We start from the raw sequence: 24,557 nt of genomic DNA, 5'->3' as shown, positions 1-24,557 counted from the left end.
AATCTCCTCATGTCTGATATAAACGAACCCCACAGACACTCACGCCAATCTCCTCCTGTCTGATATAAACCAACCCTACAGTCAGTGACACCAATCTCCTCCTGTCTGATATATACCAGCCGCACAGTCACTGACACCAATTTCCTCCTGTCTGATATAAACCAACCCCACAGACAATAACGCCAATCTCCTCCTGTCTGATATAAACCAACCCTACAGTCAGTGACACCAATCTCCTCCTGTCTGATATATACCAGCCGCACAGTCACTGACACCAATCTCCTCCTGTCTGATATAAACCAACCCCACAGTCACTGACACCAATCTCCTCCTGTCTGATATAAACCAACCCCACAGTCACTGACACCAATCTCCTCCTGTCTGATATAAACCAACCCAACAGTCACTGACACCAATCTCCTCCTGTCTGATATAAACCAACCCCACAGTCACTGACACCAATCTCCTCCCGTTTGAGATAAACCAGCCCCACAGTCACTGACACCAATCTCCTCCTGTCTGATATAAACCAACCCCACAGACACTGACACCAATCTCCTCCTGTCTGATAAAAACCAATCCCACAGTCACTGACAGCAATCTCCTCCCAACTGATATAAACCAGCCCCACAGTCACTGACACCAATCTCTTCCTGTCTGATATAAACCAGTCCCAGTCACTGACACCAATCTCCTCATGTCTGATATAAACCAACCCCACAGACACTAACGCCAATCTGCTCCTGTCTGATATAAACCAACCCTACAGTCAGTGACATCAATCTCCTCCTGTCTGATATATACCAGCCGCACAGTCACTGACACCAATCGCCTCCGGTCTGATATAAACCAACCCCACAGTCACTGACACCAATCTCCTCCAGTCTGATATAAACCAACCCCAGTCACTGACACCAATCTCCTCCTGTCTGATATAAACCAGTCCCAGTCACTGACGCCAATCTGCTCCTGTCTGATATAAACCAAACCAACAGTCACTGACACCAATCACATCCTGTCTGATGTAAACCAGCCCCATAGTAACTGACACCAATCTCCTCCTGTCTGATATAAACCAGCCCCACAGTCACTGACACCAATCACATCCTGTCTGATGTAAACCAACCCCGCAGTCACTGACACCAATCTCCTCCTGTCTGATATAAACCAACCCCAGTCACTGACACCAATCTCCTCCTGTCTGATATAAACTAACCCCGCAGACACTGACAGCAATCTCCTCCTGTCTGATATAAACCAACCCCACAGACACTGACACCAATCTCCTCCTGTCTGATATAAACCAATCTCACAGTCACTGACAGCAATCTCCTCCCAACTGATATAAACCAGCCCCACAGTCACTGACACCAATCTCTTCCTGTCTGATATAAACCAGTCACAGTCACTGACACCAATCTCCTCATGTCTGATATAAACCAACCCTACAGACACTAACGCCAATCTCATCCTGTCTGATATAAACCAACCCCACAGTCAGTGACACCAATCTCCTCCTGTCTGATAAATACCAGCAGCACAGTCACTGACACCAACCTCCTCCTGTCTGACATAAACCACCCCCACAGTCACTGGTCACTGACACCAATCTCCTCCTGTCTGATATAAACCAACCCCACAGTCACTGACACCAATCCCCTCCTGTCTGATATAAACTAGCCCCAGTCACTGAAACCAATCTCCTCCTGTCTGATATAAACCAAACCCACAGTCAATAACACCAATCTCCTCCTGTCTGATTTAAACCACGCCCACAGTCACTGACACCAATGTCCTCCTGTCTGATATAAACCAACCGCACAGTCACTGAAACCAATCTCCTCCTGTCTGATATAAACCAGCCCCACAGTCACTGACACCAATCTCCTCCTGTCTGATATAAACCAACCTCACAGTCACTGACACCAATCTCCTCCTGTCTGATATAAACCGCCCCCGCAGTCACTGACACCAATCTCCTCCTGTCTGATATAAACCAACCGCACAGTCACTGAAGCCAATCTCCTCCTGTCTGATATAAACCAGCCCCACAGTCACTGACACCAATATCCTCCTGTCTGATATAAACCAACCTCACAGTCACTGACACCAATATCCTCCTGTCTGATATAAATCAACCCCACAGTCACTGACACCAATCTCCTCCTGTCTGATATAAACCAACCCCACAGTCACCGACACCAATCTCCTCCTGTCTGATATAAACCAATCCAGTCACTGACACTAATCTGCTCCTGTCTGATATAAACCAACCCCACAGTCACTGACACCAATCTCCTCCTGTCTGATATAAACCAATCCCAGTCACTGACACCAATCTCCTCCTGTCTGATATAAACCAACCCCACAGTCACTGACACCAATCTCCTTCTGTCTGATATAAACCAACCCCACAATCACTGACACCAATCTCCTCCTATCTGATATAAACCAACCCCCCAGTCACTGACACCAATCTCCTCCTATCTGATATAAACCAACCCCCCAGTCACTGACACCAATCTCCTCCTATCTGATATAAACAACCCCACAGTCGCTGACACCAATCTCCTCCTATCTGATATAAACCAACCCCACAGTCACTGACACCAATCTCCTCCTGTCTGATATAAACCAACCCCACAATCACTGACACCAATCTCCTCCTGTCTAATATAAACCAACCCCACAGTCACTGACACCAATCTCTTCCTGTCTGATATAAACCAACCCCACAATCACTGACACCAATCTCCTCCTATCTGATATAAATCAACCCCCCAGTCACTGACACCAATCTCCTCCTATCTGATATAAAGCAACCCCACAATCACTGACATCAATCTCCTCCTATCTGATATAAACCAACCCCCCAGTCACTGACACCAATCTCCTCCTATCTGATATAAACCAACCCCACAGTCACTGACACCAATCTCCTCCTGTCTGATATAAACCAACCCCACAATCACTGACACCAATCTCCTCCTGTCTAATATAAACCAACCCCACAGTCACTGACACCTATCTCTTCCTGTCTGATATAAACCAATCCCAAAGTCGCTGACACCAATCTCCTCCTGTCTGATATAAACCAACCCCAGTCACTGACACCAATCTCCTCCTGTCTGATATAAACCAGCCCCACAGTCACCCACACCAATCTCCTCCTTTCTGATATAAACCAACCCCAGTCACTGACACCAATCTCCTCCTGTCTGATATAAACCAATCCCACAGTCACTGACACCAATCTCCTCCTGTCTGATATAAACCAGCTCCTCAGTCACTGACACCAATCTCCTCCTGTCTGATATAAACTGACCTCACACTCACTGACACCAATCTCCTCCTGTCTGATATAAACCACCCCCACAGTCACTGACACCAATCTCCTCCTGTCTGATATAAACCAACCGCACAGTCACTGACGCCAATCTCCTCCTGTCTGATATAAACCAACCCCACAGTCAGTGACACCAATCTCCTCCTGTCTGATAATCACCAGCCACACAGTCACTGACACCAATCTCCTCCTTTCTGATATAAACCAACCCCACAGTCACTGACACAAATCTCCTCCTGTCTGATGTAAACCAACCCCACAGTCACTGACACCAATCTCCTGTCTGATTTAAACCAACCCCACAGTCACTGACACCAATGTCCTCCTGTCTGATATAAACCAACCCCACAGTCACCGACACCAATCTCCTCCTGTCTGATATAAATAAATCCCACAGTCACTGACACCAATCTCCTCCTGTCTGATATAAACCAACCCCACAGTGACGGACACCAATCTCCTCCTGTCTGATATAAACCAACCCCACAGTCACTGACACCAATTTCCTCCTGTCTGATATATACCAGCCCCAAAGTCACTGACACCAATCTCCTCCTGTCTGATATAAACCAACGCCACAATCACTGACACCAATCTCCTCCTGTCTAATATAAACCAACCCCACAGTCACTGACACCAATCTCTTCCTGTCTGATATAAACCAATCCCAAAGTCGCTGACACCAATCTCCTCCTGTCTGATATAAACCAACCCCAGTCACTGACACCAATCTCCTCCTGTCTGATATAAACCAGCCCCACAGTCACCGACACCAATCTCCTCCTGTCTGATATAATCCAACCCCAGTCACTGACACCAATCTCCTCCTGTCTGATATAAACCAATCCCACAGTCACTGACACCAATCTCCTCCTGTCTGATATAAACCAGCTCCTCAGTCACTGACACCAATCTCCTCCTATCTGATATAAACTGACCTCACAGTCACTGACACCAATCTCCTCCTGTCTGATATAAACCACCCCCACAGTCACTGACACCAATCTCCTCCTGTCTGATATAAACCAACCGCACAGTCACTGACGCCAATCTCCTCCTGTCTGATATAAACCAACCCCACAATCACTGACACCAATCTCCTCCTGTCTAATATAAACCAACCCCACAGTCACTGACACCAATCTCTTCCTGTCTGATATAAACCAACCCCACAATCACTGACACCAATCTCCTCCTATCTGATATAAATCAACCCCCCAGTCACTGACACCAATCTCCTCCTATCTGATATAAAGCAACCCCACAATCACTGACATCAATCTCCTCCTATCTGATATAAACCAACCCCCCAGTCACTGACACCAATCTCCTCCTATCTGATATAAACCAACCCCACAGTCACTGACACCAATCTCCTCCTGTCTGATATAAACCAACCCCACAATCACTGACACCAATCTCCTCCTGTCTAATATAAACCAACCCCACAGTCACTGACACCTATCTCTTCCTGTCTGATATAAACCAATCCCAAAGTCGCTGACACCAATCTCCTCCTGTCTGATATAAACCAACCCCAGTCACTGACACCAATCTCCTCCTGTCTGATATAAACCAGCCCCACAGTCACCCACACCAATCTCCTCCTTTCTGATATAAACCAACCCCAGTCACTGACACCAATCTCCTCCTGTCTGATATAAACCAATCCCACAGTCACTGACACCAATCTCCTCCTGTCTGATATAAACCAGCTCCTCAGTCACTGACACCAATCTCCTCCTGTCTGATATAAACTGACCTCACACTCACTGACACCAATCTCCTCCTGTCTGATATAAACCACCCCCACAGTCACTGACACCAATCTCCTCCTGTCTGATATAAACCAACCGCACAGTCACTGACGCCAATCTCCTCCTGTCTGATATAAACCAACCCCACAGTCAGTGACACCAATCTCCTCCTGTCTGATAATCACCAGCCACACAGTCACTGACACCAATCTCCTCCTTTCTGATATAAACCAACCCCACAGTCACTGACACAAATCTCCTCCTGTCTGATGTAAACCAACCCCACAGTCACTGACACCAATCTCCTGTCTGATTTAAACCAACCCCACAGTCACTGACACCAATGTCCTCCTGTCTGATATAAACCAACCCCACAGTCACCGACACCAATCTCCTCCTGTCTGATATAAATAAATCCCACAGTCACTGACACCAATCTCCTCCTGTCTGATATAAACCAACCCCACAGTGACGGACACCAATCTCCTCCTGTCTGATATAAACCAACCCCACAGTCACTGACACCAATTTCCTCCTGTCTGATATATACCAGGCCCAAAGTCACTGACACCAATCTCCTCCTGTCTGATATAAACCAACGCCACAATCACTGACACCAATCTCCTCCTGTCTAATATAAACCAACCCCACAGTCACTGACACCAATCTCTTCCTGTCTGATATAAACCAATCCCAAAGTCGCTGACACCAATCTCCTCCTGTCTGATATAAACCAACCCCAGTCACTGACACCAATCTCCTCCTGTCTGATATAAACCAGCCCCACAGTCACCGACACCAATCTCCTCCTGTCTGATATAAACCAACCCCAGTCACTGACACCAATCTCCTCCTGTCTGATATAAACCAATCCCACAGTCACTGACACCAATCTCCTCCTGTCTGATATAAACCAGCTCCTCAGTCACTGACACCAATCTCCTCCTATCTGATATAAACTGACCTCACAGTCACTGACACCAATCTCCTCCTGTCTGATATAAACCACCCCCACAGTCACTGACACCAATCTCCTCCTGTCTGATATAAACCAACCGCACAGTCACTGACGCCAATCTCCTCCTGTCTGATATAAACCAACCCCACAGTTAGTGACACCAATCTCCTCCTGTCTGATAATCACCAGCCACACAGTCACTGACACCAATCTCCTCCTGTCTGATGTAAACCAACCCCACAGTCACTGACACCAATCTCCTCCTGTCTGATATAAACCAACCGCACAGTCACTGACGCCAATCTCCTCCTGTCTGATATAAACCAACCCCACAGTTAGTGACAGCAATCTCCTCCTGTCTGATAATCACCAGCCACACAGTCACTGACACCAATCTCCTCCTGTCTGATATAAACCAACCCCACAGTCACTGACACAAATCTCCTCCTGTCTGATGTAAACCAACCCCACAGTCACTGACACCAATCTCCTGTCTGATTTAAACCAACCCCACAGTCACTGACACCAATCTCCTCCTGTCTGATATAAACCAACCCCACAGTCACCGACACCAATCTCCTCCTGTCTGATATAAAGAAATCCCACAGTCACTGACACCAATCTCCTCCTGTCTGATATAAACCAACCCCACAGTCACCGACACCAATTTCCTCCGGTCTGATATAATCCAGCCCCAAAGTCACTGACACCAATCTCCTCCTGTCTGATATAAACCAACCCCACAGTGACGGACACCAATCTCCTCCTGTCTGATATAAACCAACCCCACAGTCACTGACACCAATTTCCTCCTGTCTGATATATACCAGCCCCAAAGTCACTGACACCAATCTCCTCCTGTCTGATATAAACCAACCCCACAGTCACTGACACCAATCTCCTCCTGTCTGATATAAACCAACCCCACAGTCACTGACACTAATCTCCTCCTGTCTGATAAAAACCAACCCCACGGTCACTGACACCAATCTCCTCCTGTCTGATATAAACCAACCCCAGTCACTGACACCAATCTCCTTAGTTTGATATAAACCAGCCCCACAGTCACTGACGCCAATTTCCTCCTGTCTGATATAAACCAACCCCACAGTCACTGACACCAATCTCCTCTATCTGATATAAACCTGCCCCACAGTCACTGACACCAATCTCCTCCTGTCTGATATAAACCAACCCCACAGTCACTGACACCAATCTCCTCCTGTCTGATATACACCAACCCCACAGTCACTGACACCAATCTCCTCCTGTCTGATATAAACCAACCCCACAGCCACTGACACCAATCTCCTCCTGTCTGATATAAACCAACCCCACAGTCACTGACACTAATCTCCTCCTGTCTGATATAAACCAACCCCACAGTCACTGACACCAATCTCCTCCTGTTTGATATAAACCAACCCCAGTCACTGACACCAATCTCCCGCTGTCTGATATAAACCCACCCCAGTCACTGACACCAATCTCCTCCGCTCTGATATAAACCAACCCCACAGTCACTGACACGAATCTACTCCTGTCTGATATAAACCGACCCCAGTCACTGACACCAATCTCCTCCTGTCTGAAATAAAACAACCCCATAGTCACCAACACCAATCTCCTCCTATCTGATATAAACCAACCCCACAGTCACCAACACAAATCTCCACCTGTCTGATATAAACCAGCCCCACAGTCACTGACGCCAATTTCCTCCTGTCTGATATAAACCAACCCCACAGTCACTGACACCAATCCCCTCCTGTCTGATATAAACCAACCCCAGTCACTGACACCAATCTCCTCCTGTCTGAAATAAACCAACCCCCCAGTCACTGACACCAATCTCCTCCTGTCTGATATAAACCAACCCCACAGACACTGACACCAATCTCCTCCTGTCTGATATAAACCAGCCGCACAGTCACTGACACCAATCGCTTCCTGTCTGATATAAACCAGCCCCACAGTCACTGACGCCAATCTTCTCCTGCCTGATATAAACCAGTCCCAGTCATTGACACCAATCTCCTCATGTCTGATAAAAACCAACCCCACAGACACTGACGCCAATCTCCTCCTGTCTGATATAATCCAACCCCACAGTCAGTGACACCAATCTCCTCCTGTTTGATACAAACCAGCCATACAGTCACTGACACCAATCTCCTCCTGTCTGATATAAACCAACCCCACAGTCACCGACACCAATCTCCTCCTGTCTGATATATACCAAGCCCACATTCACTGACACCAATCTCCTCCTGTCTGATGTAAACCAACCGCACAGTCACTAACAGCAATCTCCTCCTGTCTGATATAAACCAGTCCCAGTCACTGACACCAATCTCTTCCTGTCTGATATAAACCAACCCCAAAGTCAGTGACACCAATCTCCTCCTGTCTGACATAAACCAGCCCCAAAGTCACTGAAACCAATCTCCTCCTGTCTGATATAAAACAAACCCACAGTCACTGACACCAATCTCCTCCTGTCTGATATAAACCAGCCCCAGTCATTGACACCAATCTCCTCCTGTCTGATATAAACCAATCCCACAGTCACTGACACCAATCTCCTCCCGACTGATCTGACCAATCCCACAGTCACTGACACCAATCTCCTCCTGTCTGAAATAAACCAACCTCACAGTCACTGACACCAATCTCCTCCTGTCTGATTTAAACCACGCCCACAGTCACTGACACCAATTTCCTCCTGTCTGATATAAACCAACCGCACAGTCACTGAAACCAATCTCCTCCTGTCTGATATAAACCAGCCCCACAGTCACCGACACCAATCTCCTCCTGTCTGATATAAACCAATCCAGTCACTGACACTAATCTGCTCCTGTCTGATATAAACCAACCCCACAGTCACTGACACCAATCTCCTCCTGTCTGATATAAACCAATCCCAGTCACTGACACCAATCTCCTCCTGTCTGATATAAACCAACCCCACAGTCGCTGACACCAATCTCCTCCTATCTGATATAAACCAACCCCACAGTCACTGACACCAATCTCCTCCTGTCTGATATAAACCAACCCCACAATCACTGACACCAATCTCCTCCTGTCTAATATAAACCAACCCCCCAGTCACTGACACCAATCTCCTCCTATCTGATATAAAGCAACCCCACAATCACTGACACCAATCTCCTCCTATCTGATATAAACCAACCCCCCAGTCACTGACACCAATCTCCTCCTATCTGATATAAACCAACCCCACAGTCACTGACACCAATCTCCTCCTGTCTAATATAAACCAACCCCACAGTCACTGACACCAATCTCTTCCTGTCTGATATAAACCAATCCCACAGTCACTGACACCAATCTCCTCCTGTCTGATATAAACAAATCCCACAGTCACTGACACCAATCTCCTCCTGTCTGATATAAACCAATCCCACAGTCACTGACACCAATCTCCTCCTGTCTGATATAAACCAATCCCACAGTCACTGACACCAATCTCCTCCTGTCTGATATAAACCAGCTCCACAGTCACTGACACCAATCTCCTCCTGTCTGATATAAACTGACCCCACAGTCACTGACACCAATCTCCTCCTGTCTGATATAAACCAATCCCACAGTCACTGACACCAATCTCCTCCTGTCTGATATAAACCAATCCCACAGTCACTGACACCAATCTCCTCCTGTCTGATATAAACCAACCCCCCAGTCACTGACACCAATCTCCTCCTATCTGATATAAACCAACCCCACAGTCGCTGACACCAATCTCCTCCTATCTGATATAAACCAACCCCACAGTCACTGACACCAATCTCCTCCTGTCTGATATAAACCAACCCCACAATCACTGACACCAATCTCCTCCTGTCTAATATAAACCAACCCCACAGTCACTGACACCAATCTCTTCCTGTCTGATATAAACCAACCCCACAATCACTGACACCAATCTCCTCCTATCTGATATAAACCAACCCCCCAGTCACTGACACCAATCTCCTCCTATCTGATATAAAGCAACCCCACAATCACTGACACCAATCTCCTCCTATCTGATATAAACCAACCCCCCAGTCACTGACACCAATCTCCTCCTATCTGATATAAACCAACCCCACAGTCACTGACACCAATCTCTTCCTGTCTGATATAAACCAATCCCAAAGTCGCTGACACCAATCTCCTCCTGTCTGATATAAACCAACCCCAGTCACTGACACCAATCTCCTCCTGTCTGATATAAACCAGCCCCACAGTCACCGACACCAATCTCCTCCTGTCTGATATAAACCAACCCCAGTCACTGACACCAATCTCCTCCTGTCTGATATAAACCAATCCCACAGTCACTGACACCAATCTCCTCCTGTCTGATATAAACCAATCCCACAGTCACTGACACCAATCTCCTCCTGTCTGATATAAACCAATCCCACAGTCACTGACACCAATCTCCTCCTGTCTGATATAAACCAATCCCACAGTCACTGACACCAATCTCCTCCTGTCTGATATAAACCAGCTCCACAGTCACTGACACCAATCTCCTCCTGTCTGATATAAACTGACCCCACAGTCACTGACACCAATCTCCAGTGTATATCAGACTGAAGTTGTTTACAATCCTGATGAGGTTTTACGCTATTCCTAGTTGAGTTCGAGATCTCCAGTGAAACATTCCACACACCTTAATCCCCCTGAGCACAGGCTTTATATTTAATATGTAGATTCTACAGTAATACAACTCCCACACTAAATGAGTGCAAAATATTTACATGGGAGATTCTGCAAAGGAATACTTCTTGTAACATTCTTACAATATTATAGTTATATAGTAAGACTCATAATCTAACAAGCTGTATCCATGAACTCAGACTTTGATGATTGCCAAGCCTGGGAGGCATGAAAGGATGTTCGACTCTTATAAAAGGCCAATTAGAATGACATTGTCATCAATCGATGTCACATTACCGAGAGGGCCCCCTTTTTAAAGGGACACAAACAATCAACTCCAAATTATAATTAAATCAGATCCGAATACTGTTGCTGGTGTTGACAATTGACTCCAGTCCCTCCGGTGCCCATCGGTCATGGAAGGCCTCCAGCGTCCCGGCGGACACCGCGTGCTCTCTCCAGGGACAGCCCGAAGGATGTTCCACCTTGGCTGTAGCCATCAGCTTTCTTCTTCCCGGGGTGCGCTCTGACCTAAGCTGCAAACTGTTCCTGTATTTAAAGCCCAATCCGGTACAGCCCATGTGACCCTGGTTCCCACGGCCAATCAAACCATTGAGCTGATAGACGTTCATCAAACAAAGCATTCCATTGGATGGCTGTTTAGGGTTCATCGAGTAACCGCTTCCTGTTCATTGGAGCTACGAGGAATCTGCGAGTCAGAACAATGTCAGAGTTTGCTTTTACTGGGGCATTTCAAGAAACAAATGGCCTTCATGGTTTGGCTCAGTCCACACAGGCAGAGTTCTCAGGTCTGCTGGTTCTGTTCACACGAGGTCTGTTTCTGCTTAAAAGGGATAATTAGAGCCTGTTCTGTCTGAGGTGATTACAAGCTAATAGTTCACTAGGCACAGGTCTTTAATACAAAGTCCACTAATATTAAACATACATGTATATAAAACAAAGCAAGACTTTACTTTTATGACTTTACTTCATATTAAATCTGATCTTCTAATAAAACCCAGCTTTCTTACCGTCCACTCCTGGAGGCCCCACTCCCTGAGCCTACAACCTACATCAGGGTCAGTGGTGGAGTTCCACAGCGGGAGTGATCCCAGAGTAACTTTCGGGATCGCACCCCGTGAATGTTCCGGGTTGTGTAATTTTAATTATCCTGGACACACACACATCCATAAAACAGGGAATGCCTGGAAACACGCTGCAGGTCCTTCTTTATCTGGAGATCAAATGTCTGTTGTGTAGTTGTACCAGCAGTTAACAGGCTCCCTTTCAGTCAGGAGCAGATCTCAATTTGACACCAATCTCTGATTTGACAGCACGTTTCCAGCATTCACCGTTGTTCTTCCTGACTCTAAATACAGTTGTAAAGGAGCCTTCTGTTCCGTGCCTAGGAGCTCTGAACCATGGAAGAGAGCGGCTGGGACACGTTTCTCACACGCCTCGAGATTAACCCATACGGGGACTTTGCTGTCAGTGAAGAGAGACGAGAAAGACCAAAGTGCCGTTTGCCCCTCTCAGTGTGGCCCTGAAGGACTGTGTCCAGGCTGAAGTTCTGTTCCCGCCGTACGAGCCTCCCCCAGATTGTCCTTTCTGAGCTCCAGCCAGGTGATGCTAAACACTCAGGTGGAAAAGACAAAAATCTACAATGTGTTTAAAACAAAGCAGATTAACTGACATTTATAAAAGAAAGACTTGTATTTCTATCGCGTCTTTCATGACCTCAGGACATCCCAAAGCGCTTTACAGGTAATGAAGCACTTTTCAATTGTAGTCACTGTTGTAATGTAGGTAATGTGGCAGCCAATTTGTATACAACAAGCTCCTACAAAAATCAACGTGATAATGACCAGGTAATCTTGTTTTTTTTGTTATGTTGATTGAAGTATAAATATTGGCCAGGACACCGGGGATAACTCCCCTGCTCTTCTTCAAAATAATGCCATGGGATATTTTACATCCACCTGAGAGAGCAGACGGGATCTCAGTTTAACGTCTCTGGAATATTATCCAGAATATTAAATTCCACCCCAGTTATAGGGATATTAACATCAGCAGAAACAAACCCCAACTGTCAGAATGATCATGGTTCAGTCCTGGATGTGATTAACAGCAGCAACAACAGCAGAATCCAAACTCTGCAGTCACTTGTGAACTCGCTGGTGTGTCAGCAAGTGGGATGAATCAGTGAATCTCTTCCCACACACAGAGCAAGTGAACGGCCTCTCCCCAGTGTGAACATGCTGGTGTTTCAGTAGTTGGGATGAATGGGCGAATCCCTTCCCACACATGGAGCAGGTGAATGGCCTCTCCCCAGTGTGAACTCGCTGGTGTGTCAGCAGATCCTTTTTGCTTTTAACGCACTTCTCGCAGTCAGAACATTTAAAAGGTCTCTCATCAGTGTGAACAAGCTGGTGTTTAGTGAGCTGGGATGACTGAGTGAATCCCTTCCCACACACGGAACAGGTGAATGGCCTCTCCCCAGTGTGGGTGCGCTGGTGTACAGTGAGGTCAGATGATCGCCTAAACCCAGTCTCGCAGTGAGAGCACTTGAACGGTCTCTCTTCAGTGTGAACACGTTGATGGCATGTCAGTTCCCCAGAACTTTTGTAGCACTTCCCGCAGTCCAGGCATTTAAAAGGTCTCTTGTCAGTGTGAACTCGCTGGTGCTTCAGCAGGGCAGAGGAATGAGTGCATCCCTTCCCACACTCGGGGCAGGTGAACAGTGTCTCCCCGGTGTGACTGCGTCGATGAATTTCCAGCTCAAACAGCTAACTGAATCCCTTCCCACAGTCCCCACATTTACACGGTTTCTCCCCGGTGTGACTGCGCTTGTGTCTCGACAGGCCAGATGATCGGCTGAATCCTCGTCCACACAGAGAACAGGCATACGGTTTCTCCCCGCTGTGAACGGTGCTTTTTGCTTCCATGTTCAAAGGCCGATGAAATTCAGGTCCCGATTAATCAAGTGACTCTGTCAGATCTTGATGTGATGTTTTGTTTGAGTTTCCCGTCTTCAAATCCTCCCTTTCTAATATCCTGTAAAATGAATTTAAAACAGGAAAAAGGGAGCGTGAGAGAGAACACACAAAAACCACAAAGGCAAGTTGTGAAATTGAGCTCAATGAATCTGGTCATTTGTGGGGTCGGCACCAGAAAAAACTGACCATGAAAGCTGCCGGATTGTCATAAAAACCCAACTGGTTCACTAATGTCTTTAAGGGAAGGGAACCTGCCACCTGGTCTGGGCCTACACACGACTCTGGCCTCTATGGGAGGAGAGAGAGAGAGAGGTGGGCGTGGGAGGGGTCAAAGGAGAGAGACTTTATACATCTGCAGCTCGACAACAACTTTGACAAAAACTCCCAAACCCGCAACCTCCAGCTCGTAGAAGGACAAGGGAAGCAGGTACATGGGAACACAATCACCACCAAGTTCCCCTCCAAGTCACTCACCATCCTGACTTGGACAAATATCACCGTTCGTTGCTGAGTCAAAATCTGGTAACTCTTGGCATTGTGGGAGTATCTTCACCACACGGACTGCAGCGGTTCAAGAAGAAGGCCCACCATCACCTTCTCAACAGGACACTGGGGATTGGCAATATATGCTGGCCTTACTAGCGATGCCCATATTCCAAGAATTAATTTTAAAAATCTGTATATGTAAAACGGATTAAAAGCCTTTACAGAAATACTTGGTCCTAAAACAATAATCTTTTACATTGTAGGGACAGTGTCTGCTTAGCAATCTAAACTCCCCCAGAATCCACCTCCCTTGACAGTCTCACATTGGAAATTGTTGGGTCCTCCTGGGCTCAGAAGTACTGGGGGTTAAACCCAGCAGCTTCTCCTCCATCTCCACTCCAGCTCAAACTGAAGTAACAAAAAGACCTACACAGGCGACCAGGGACCTACCTTCCGTCAGCCTGCAATAAAACTCTTCCCCACAGCCACTGACTAATGGCAGCCGCAGCACCCACAATTCCCCGCGCCCCAGAAACCGCTCTGATTCTGATTGAGTTTTTTGATGAGGTAACAGAGAGGGTTGATGAGGGCAATGCGCTTAATGTGGTGTACATGGATTTCCAAAAGGCGTTCGACAAGTGCCACATAGCTTGCCAGCAAAGTTGAAGCCCATGAAATAAAAGGGACAGTGGCAGCATGGATACGAAATTGGCTAAGTGACAGAAAACAGAGAGTAGTGGTGAACGGTTGTTTTTCAGACTGGAGGAAGGTATACAGTGGTGTTCCCCAGGGGTCGGTACTAGGACCACTGCTTTTCTTGATATATATTAATGACTTAGACTTGGATGTACAGGGCACGATTTCAAAATTTGCACATGATACAAAACTTGGAAGTATAGTGAACGGTGGGGAGGATAGTGATAGATTTCAAGAGGACATAGATAGGCTGGTGGAATGGGCGGACACGTCGCAGATAAAATTTAATGCAGAAAAGTGCAAAGTGATACATTTTGGTAGGAAGAAGGAGGAGAGGTAATATAAACTAAAGGGTACAATTCTAAAGTGGGTGCATGAACAGAAAGACCTGGGGGTATGTGTGCACAAATCGTTGAAGGTGGCAGGGCAGGTTGAGAAAGCGGTTAAAAAAGCATACGGGATCCTGGGCTTTATAAATAGAGGCATAGAGTCAAAAAGCAAGGAAGTTATGATGAACCTTTATAAAACACTGGTTTGGTCTCAACTTTATGAAGGAAGCCAAGGCCTTAGAGAGGGTGCAGAAAAGATTTACAAGAATGGTTCCAGGGATAAGGGATGAGGGACTTCAGATACCTGGATAGACTGGAGAAGCTGGGGTGGTTCTCCTTAGAGCAGAGAAGGTTGAGAGGAGATTTGATGGAGGTGTTCAAAATCATGAGGGTTCTGGACAGAATAGATAGAGAGAAACTGTTCCCATTGGCGGAAGGGTCGAGAACCAGAGGACACAGATTTAAGGTGATTGGCAGAAGAACCAAAGGCGACATGAGGAAAAACTTTTTTACGCAGCGAGTGGTTAGGATCTGGAATGTACTGCCTGAAAGGGTGGTGGAGGCAGATTCAATCACAGCTTTCAAAAGGGAATTGGATAAGTACCTGAAGTAAAGAAATTTGCAGGGTTACGGGGAAAGGGCGGGGAGTGGGACTAGCTGAAGTGATCTTGCAGAGAGCCGGCAAGGGCTGGATGGGCCGAATGGCCTCCTTCTGTGCTGTAACCATTCTATGATTCTATAAAATATTAGAAAGTTTGTTCCACAGAAGCACGGGGTTTATCTGCTTTTATTGATGAATTTAAAAAGTCTCTATTAAAACCTGAGCCAGTGTGTTGTGAGACAAAGGCCTAGAAATTCAGTATAGCCACTTTTGGGGCGGTAAAGTCGGGCGGCCGCTAAAGTTTGCGCCCGGCGCAAAGTCGCGCCCCCTTCGCCGATATTCAGTCGCATCGCCCCAAGAGGTTGCTGCTGCGCTAAAACAGGCGATGCACGACTATCTTTAGGCGCTAAGCCGGCGGTGCTGAGCGATACCCCCGAGGCTGGGCGCAGCGCAGGTGCGGCGAGTTCTTGATTGACGGCAGACACTCTGGCGCCGGTCAGCTCTTAAAGGGGGAGGGTGGATTTGTTTGCCTGCCATGCCCTGCACACTGCAGCCCTCAACCTAGGCCTGACCACTTCAGCTTCACCTGTACAACGCCCAGGACTATGGAGAAGGTCAGGGAGAGAGCGCAGCGCTTCAGCGACGGAGATCTGAGGGTGCTGGTTGGCGGAGTGGAGCGCAGGCGCCATGTTTTGTTCCCAGAAGGTGGCAAGAGGCCGCTGCCCAGCGCCTACCGGAAAGCCTGGAGGGAGGTGTCCAACAGGGTGTCTTCCAACAGCGTGGTTGCCAGGACTCCTATGCAATGCCGGAAGAAGTTCAACGACCTCACTCGGGTTGTCAGGGTGAGTACCCTTTCCAGTGTCCTCCTCATCCCTGCATGTGCACCTCACATTATGGACAAAGGGACCTGAAAGCCCTAATGGCCAGCCCTCATCCAGCAGCTATGGGACTGGCATGAAAATCAATTGCACATTCAGCACTTTACACACTGTCCAAGCTATTCGACCATGGGAGGCATTGCAGACAAGATCAGGGCTACACACTGACCAAGCTATTCGACCATGGGAGGCATTGCAGACAAGATCAGGGCTACACACTGTCCAAGCTATTCGACCATGGGAGGCATTGCAGACAAGATCAGGGTTACACACTGTCCAAGCTATTCGACCATGGGAGGCAGTGCAGACAAGATCAGGGCTACACACTGTACTTAGAGGCCGTCCTTTCTCTTGCAGGCCAAGGTTGCGCACAACCGGCGCAACCGAACTGACACCAGCAGAGGCCGTCCTGACCTCAAAGAGCTCTCCGACCTCGACCAGCGTGTGGAGCGCATTATGGGAGGCCGGCTGATTGGCCCCGTCGCCAGTGGAGATGCCGACCCTGTTCTGGGCACCAATGGTAAGGGCATCACCTTTTGGACCTGTCTCGTTCCACTTGCGCATCAGATCAGCATCCTTTGCCACTGTCCGACCAATGCGGTGAATGGCACCACTCATGCCTCCCTCGCTGCCGCCCTGTCCTCACTCTAAAGCTACTCTTGTGCCTTCCTGCTTTCAGATGGTGAATCGCCAGGTGAGGAGGCGGGCCCTCAAGCTGCCACTGTCAGCCCTTCGGAAGACGAGGAGGAGGAAGAGGAAGCCGGCCCATCAGTGCCACCCTCAGCCGCGCCAGCCCATGGCGATGTAGGGGACACGTCTTCCCTGGAGGGGAGCCGGGGGGAAGGGTCGGAGGAGAGTGAAGCTCCAGGGCCCAGCGGCCTGCAGCAACGCGGGAGGGGTGGGGAAGCTCGGCGGACTTCTCCCCAGAGGGTAAGTGCGGCCTCCAGCCCTGCGACGGTCAGCGCAGAGGAGGTGCGCCTCCTAGAGGAAATGGCCGTCCAGGCTGAGCGCAGGCACACTGAGCTCATGGCTGCAGTGGCAAGGATGCCTGACTCCATAGAGTCACTGGCAAGCAGTGTGCAGGAATTCAGGGCAGCACAGGCCAGGAGTCTGCAACAATTCAGTGCAGCACCGGCCAGGAATCTGGAACTATTCAGTGCAGCACAGGCCAGGAGTCTGCAGGACATCGCGGCAGCACAGGCCAGGAGTCTGCAGGACTTCGCGGCAGCACAGTCGGCTTCTAGCCAAGTGCTCAGTCGTGCCGTCCATTCACTGGCTGGTGTCATGCGGACACAGACCAGGGCCACACGGCACTAACTGTTGCCACCCTCGCTGGATCAGCCAGGCATTGCCAGGGCACTCGCCGCGCAGCAGCAGCCCAGCAATCTGTCCTTCAGCTGGTTGCTGCGCATGCTGCAGTGCTGGCCCGTGCGAGTGCCAATGTGTCAGGCGACCAGCGAGCACCTGCGATCTGCCAGGTTGCCACCATTCCTGCAGCCGACACTGCCACTCCGCCATTGCAGCTGCCACGAGCTGCTGGACAGACTGCTGCCGCCCAGCCAGAGTTGGAGCAGTCAGCAGCCGGCCACTCCAAGGCCAGAGCTGGTGCAGGCCGACCCCCAAGGGCATCTGCCGTCTCGCCATCTGCCCCTCAGCAGCCTTCCCCCAGCCTTGCTGCAGCCACTGGGCTCCCATTGAGGAGGAGCAGCAGGGAGGGCAGGGGCCAGGCAAGGATGTGCAAGGCATCGCCCTCGCAGGGCAAAAAGTAGAGGTATGCACAAATGCCTGGTGCTTGTTGGAAGGCCGACACTGGTGCAGTTGTTTTTGTGTAAGTCCGAGACTGGTGTCTTGATTTCTTTATGTAAGGCCGAGACTGGTGTCTTTATTTCTTTATGTAAGGCCGAGACTGGTGTCTTTCTTTTTGTAAGGCCGAGACTGGTAGTTTTGTGTTTTTGGAGGGGGCTTCTCCACATGAGCATGTAATGTGGGAAGGGCAGAGGTTTTCAATAAATTATTGTTGTTAAATTGCAGTGTGCATGGTTTTTTGGTTAAGTCCTGGTTGCCCTGCTCGGCTGAGGGCTTGTGGAGCGGCTACATTCATCTGCTGACATTGGCACAAGCCAGTCCCTGAGAGGGGGCCTAGAACCGACGTTCAATAAGCCGGCGACGGGTGGCCCTTGCACTTTGTGCCTCCCTCCTGTGCTGGTCCTCCTCCTCCTCCTCCTCCTGCTCCTCCTGAGGTGGTCCTCCAATCTCTGGTGGCAGTGCCTGAGTCCTGCGGATAGCCAGGTTGTGCAGCATGCAGCAAACGACCACGAAATGGGAGACTCGCTCCGGCGAATACTGTAGGGCTCCACCGGAACGATCCAGACAGCGGAACTGTTGCTTCAGGACGCCGATTGTTTGGTCGATGATGTTCCTGGTCGCTTGATGGCTCTCGTTGTATCCCTCTTCAGCAGGGGTGCTGGGCGCATGGAGCGGGTTCATCAGCCAGGTACACAAAGGATAGCCTTTGTCCCCGATAAGCCATCCGCGTAGGTGAGGCTGGGCCTGGAACATGTCTGCCACAGAAGTCTGTTGCAGGATGAAGGCATCGTGGCTGCTGCCTGCAAAGCGGGCATTGACAGCTAGGATGAGCTGCCTGTGGTCACACACCAGCTGGACGTTCAGCGAATGGTAGCCCTTCCGGTTGCAGTAATCCTCGGCATTCTCCAGAGGTGCCCGCAAAGCCACATGCGTGCAGTCAATGGCGCCCTGCACCATGGGGAAGCCCGCGAATGCTGCAAAGCCCATTGCACGCTGTTGCTGCTTGGCAAGGGCCATGGAGAAGGAGATGAACTGACGTCTCCTTTTGAAAAGGGCATTGGTGACCTGGCGGATGCAGCAATGCACGGCGAACTGGGAGATGTTGGCAATGTCCCCAGTAGCGGATTGGAAGGAGCCGGTGGCATAGAAGTTGAGAGCCACCGTCACCTTCACTGCCACTGACAGAGACGTCCTGCTCCTCAGCTGTGGCTGCAGATCACCGCCAAGCAGCTGGCAGATCTCTGTGACCACGTCCCTTCTGAATCGCAGCCTCCGAACACACTGCTCCTCAGACATGTTGAGATAGGAGAACTGCTGGCGGTATACCCTGGGTGGGTAAGGCCTCCTTTGCCGGCGCCTGTTGCCCCCTCTCCATCTAGCCAGGGCTGCCACTCTCTCACGGCGTCTGTGAGCCCTTTGGATGTAATTGAGAAAGCCTGCATTGACACCCATTGCAGCCCCCATAATATGCTGGCAAACAATGAGATGTCAATGAAGGCAAAGACTACTGGAAATCTGTGGCCTGAAGCCAGAAGTACCTGTCCAAGTGTTGGGCCAAAGCAGAAAGCTATCTACCTTGGTCTCTCTCCAAAGATCCGTTTCGCAAGAGGGAGTGCTGCGAAATGGCAGCCTTTTATATTGCAGGAGGAGTGCGCTTTAATTTGCGCCCCCCGCGCCCCGCATCGGCTGAGCACCGTTCCACTTAACAGTCGCTAGGGCCGCCAGGCGCACAATGGGGCGTTGCCACTGAAGTTCCGGTTGGGGGCGCACAAAGGGCGTTGTACGAGGAAATGACGTCATGATCTGCGCGCGCAGCTGAGCGCGCGCAAAGACTTTGCGCCGCCGCTAAATCTCTAGTGAAGTTGGGGCGAGGCGCAGTTCTCGCTGCGCCCGGGCGCAACCCGCCTAGCGCCCGACATCTACTCCTCCTAAGGCGCTAACGGCTGGCGCAACCAACTGAATTTCTAGGCCAAAGAGCCTTGTGTCCAATAAGGGGAATAAAGGCCCACAGCCTCCCCTGGCCCCGGGCCCTGAACAAGGGACTGGAGAAACTCGCTGCCCTGCGGATCAGACAATCAGCCGGCGCTAGTCCCGCCCCTCGGACTCCCCGATTGGTTGGAGGACCCACCGCCGGCTCGCTGCTCCAGCCCCGCCCCGCTCTCTCCCTATTGGTCGGAAGCTCCCGTCAATCAGGCCTTGGCACGGGTCACGTGCCCCGAGCAGATCACGTTAGCTGTCCAATTGACGCCGCTCGGTCCGGGGCCTCGCGGACTCTCAGGTTTTTCTATTTCTCTTTATTCTCTCCCGATCCACCCCTCCCCCCATCCTGCGTGATTCTCCACCCAATCGGAGCGGAGAAAACTCACTTTGCGTCACCGATCGCGACTCTGTAACCAACACCAAGGCCTTTCCCGGAATGCCCCGCGCCGACTCCGTCCGACAGGATCCGAGTGCGCAGGTGCAGCTCCGAGTGGGGGAGGGGGGTTGGTGTCCTCTGGGCATGCGCGGTTGTTACCCTTGGTGACCGGGAGGGGTCGCTGTGCCGGACTCGGCACAAACCGCCATCCCGCGTAAGCATGCGCGGACTCTCGGTTGTCAATCAACCAAGAGCCAGAAGAGGTCGCTGGTGAGACCAGTGAAGAAAGAAAGATTTGCATTTATATAGCGCCTTTCACCACCACCGGACATCCCAAAGCGCTTTACATTCAATGAAGTACTTTTGAAATGTAGTCACTGTTGTAATGTAGGAAACGCGGAAGTCAATAATCGCACAGCAAGCTCCCACAAACAGCAATGTGATAATGACCAGATAATCTATCTTTTTGTTATGTTAATTGAGGCATATACATTGGCTACGACACCGGGGATAACTCCCCTGCTCTTTCCCACATTATAACAGTGACTACACTCCAAAAGTACCTCATTGGATGTAAAGCACTTCAAGACGTCTGCTGGTATTGAAAGCACTGTATAAATGCAAGCCTATCTTTCTCGAAATAGTGTCATGGGATCTTTTACATCCACCTGAGAGAGCAGACAGGGCCTCAGTTTAATGTCTCATCCGAAAGACGGCGCCTCCGACAATGCAGCACTCCCTCAGCACTGCACTGGAGTGTCAGCCTAGATTTTTGTGCTCAAGTCTCTGGGCTGGGACTTGAACCCACAACTTTCTGACTCAGAGGCGAGAGTGCTACCAACTGAGTCACAGCTGACACTAAAGAACAAGCAGTTCTGACGACAGGTCATCGACCTGAAACGTTAACTCTGTTTCTCTCTCCACAGATGCTGCCTGACCTGCTGAGTATTTCCAGCATTTTCTGTTTTTATTAAAGAAACGAGGGAGTGATTGCTGACAGGAAGAATGTTGGGTCGTCCTGCGCATGCGCACCTCCCTGGCGGCTGAGGTAAAACACCGACTCGCCCCCACCTGAGCCGTGCACATGTACCAGATATTGCGGCTCCGCATGCGGCCCGATGTTCCAACTGCGGGGTTTTGTGCGCTGAGCATGTGCGTTGCGGACCGATTAGGACGGGCGATTGTGGAGCAGGAGGGAGAGCACGGGGGCCATGAGCACATGCGCGGGACTCAGTGTCAACAGAGCGCTTTCTGCAGTGCCGGGGCTTGTGGGTATTACAGCCGCCATTACTGCTGATCCTTTCAACCAACCTGTGCAGCAGCTGGGGCCTGAAAATCAGCTTCACTGCCCCTAGGGTCGGAAAGGGGAAAATTAAACAAAAGTTTGCCTCTGATCCTTTTCTGATCTCAATTTACAGGTTTATAGAAGTGGACAGTTACAGGCGGGAAGCTCAGACCAAACATCACGTCAAGATCTGACAGAGTCACTCGATTCATCAGGACCTGACTATCATCAGCCTTTGCACATGGAAGGAGAAAGCAGCGATCGCAGCGATGACAAACCGCACACGTGTTCGGTGTGTGGACATGGATTCAGCCGATCGCCTGTCCTGGCGAGACACGTACACCATCACACCGGGGAGAAACCGGGTAAAGGTGGGGATGGCGGGAAGGGATTCAGTTTCCCATCTGCATTGGAAGTTCAACGGCGCAGTCGCACCAGGGACAGTCCGTTCACCTGCTCCGAGTGTGGAAAGGGATTTGTTCGTTCATCCCACCTGCAAACACACCAGCGAGTTCACACTGGGGAGAGGCCGTTTCAGTGTTCTGACTGTGGGAAGAGCTTTAAACACCCCGGGGAACTGAAGAAACACCAGTGAGCTCACACTGGGGAGAGACCGTTTCAGTGTCCTGACTGTGGGAAGAGCTTTAAAAGCCCTGGGGAACTGAAGCGACACCAGCTTGTTCACACTGGGGAGAGACCATTTCAGTGTCCTAACTGTGGGAAGAGCTTTAAAAGCACCAGGGATCTGGTGCGACACCAGCTTGTTCACACTGATGAGAGACCATTTCAGTGTTCTGATTGTGGGAAGAGCTTTAAAAGCCCCGAGGATCTGAAGCATCACCAGCGAGTTCACACTGATGAGAGACCCTTTAAATGTTCTGACTGTGGGAAGAGTTTTAAAAGCTCCCGGGAGCTGAAGAGACACCAACACCTACACACTGGGGAGATGCCGTTCACCTGCTCCGTGTGTGGGAAAGGATTCGCTGATTCATCCAACCTGCTGGCACATCAGCGAGTTCACACTGGAGAGAGACCATTCAACTGCTCCGTGTGTGGGAAGGAATTCACTCAGTCATCCAACCTGCTGGTACATAAGCGAGTTCACACTGATGAGAGACCATTTCACTGTCCTGACAGTGGGAAGAGCTTTAAAAGCTCCGGGGAGCTGAAGAGACATTGGCTCCTCCACACTGGGGAGAGACCGTTCACCTGCTCCATGTGTGGGAAAGGATTCGCTGAATCATCGAACCTCCTATCACACCAGCTTCTTCACACTGACGAGAGACCCTTTAAATGTTCTGACTGTGGGAAGAGATTTAAAAGCTCCGGGGATCTGATGAGACACCGGCTCCTCCACACTGGAGAGAGACCATTCACCTGCTCTGTGTGTGGGAAAGGATTCACTCATTCATCCACCCTCCTGTCACACCAGCTTGTTCACACTGACGAGAGACCCTTTAAATGTTCTGACTGTGGGAAGAGCTTTAAAAGCTCTAAGATCCTTAAGAGACACCAGCGACTTCACACTGATCATAGAATCTAACAGCACAGAAGGAGGTGATTCGGCCCATCGTGTCTGTGCCGGCTCTTTGAAAGAGCTGTCCAATTTAGTCCCAAACCCCAGCTTTATCCCCAGAACTCTGCAAACTAGTCCTCTTCAAGTACATGTCCAATTACCGTTTGAAAGTTCCTGTGGAACCTGATTCCAGCATCCTTTCAGATGGTGCGTTCCAGATCTTAACAACCCTCTGTGTGAAAACAATTCTCCGCATTTCCCTCTAGTTCTTTTAGCAACCATTTTAAATCTGTGACATTTGGTTACCGACCCACTTGCCAGAGTGAACAGTTTCTCCCTACTTGCTCGATCAAAACCCCCTCATCATTTTGAACACCTCTATTAGGTCTCCACTTAACCTTCTCTGCTCTAAGGGAACAATCCCAGCTTCTCCAATCTCTCCACATAACTGAAGTCCCTCATCCCTGGTACCATCCTGGTCAACCTCCTCTGTACCCTCTCCAAGGCCTTGACATCCTTCCTAAAGTGTGGTGCCCAGAACTGTACACAAGACTCCAGCTGAGGCCAACACCCTGCAGCTGTACAAAACCCTGGTTAGACCACACCTGGAGTACTGTGAGCAGTTCTGGGCACCACACCTTAGGAAGGATATATTGGCCTTGGAGGGAGTGCAGCGTAGGTTTACCAGAATGATACCCGGACTCCAAGGGTTAAGTTACGGGGAGAGATTACACAAATTAGGGTTGTATTCCCTGGAATTTAGAAGGTTAAGGTGTGATCTGATCGATGTTTTCAGGATATTAAGGGGAACAGATAGGGTAGATAGAGAGAAACTATTTCCGCTGGTTGGGGATTCTAGGACTGGGG

At 49.6% G+C, this 24,557-nt stretch overlaps 1 pseudogene; it reads right to left on the bottom strand.

Moving 5' to 3' along the window:
- LOC147119388 (uncharacterized) overlaps window positions 1-13,792 on the bottom strand; it is a 383,928-nt pseudogene extending 370,136 nt beyond the window's left edge.
- Window positions 13,793-24,557: the final 10,765 nt, after the last annotated feature.

This window comes from Somniosus microcephalus, chromosome 4 (genome assembly GCF_052327205.1).
Source record: "Somniosus microcephalus isolate GS21.2 chromosome 4, FLI_Smic_1.0, whole genome shotgun sequence".
Taxonomy (NCBI): Eukaryota; Metazoa; Chordata; class Chondrichthyes; order Squaliformes; family Somniosidae; genus Somniosus; species Somniosus microcephalus.
This window is presented reverse-complemented; position numbering and strand designations above follow the sequence as displayed.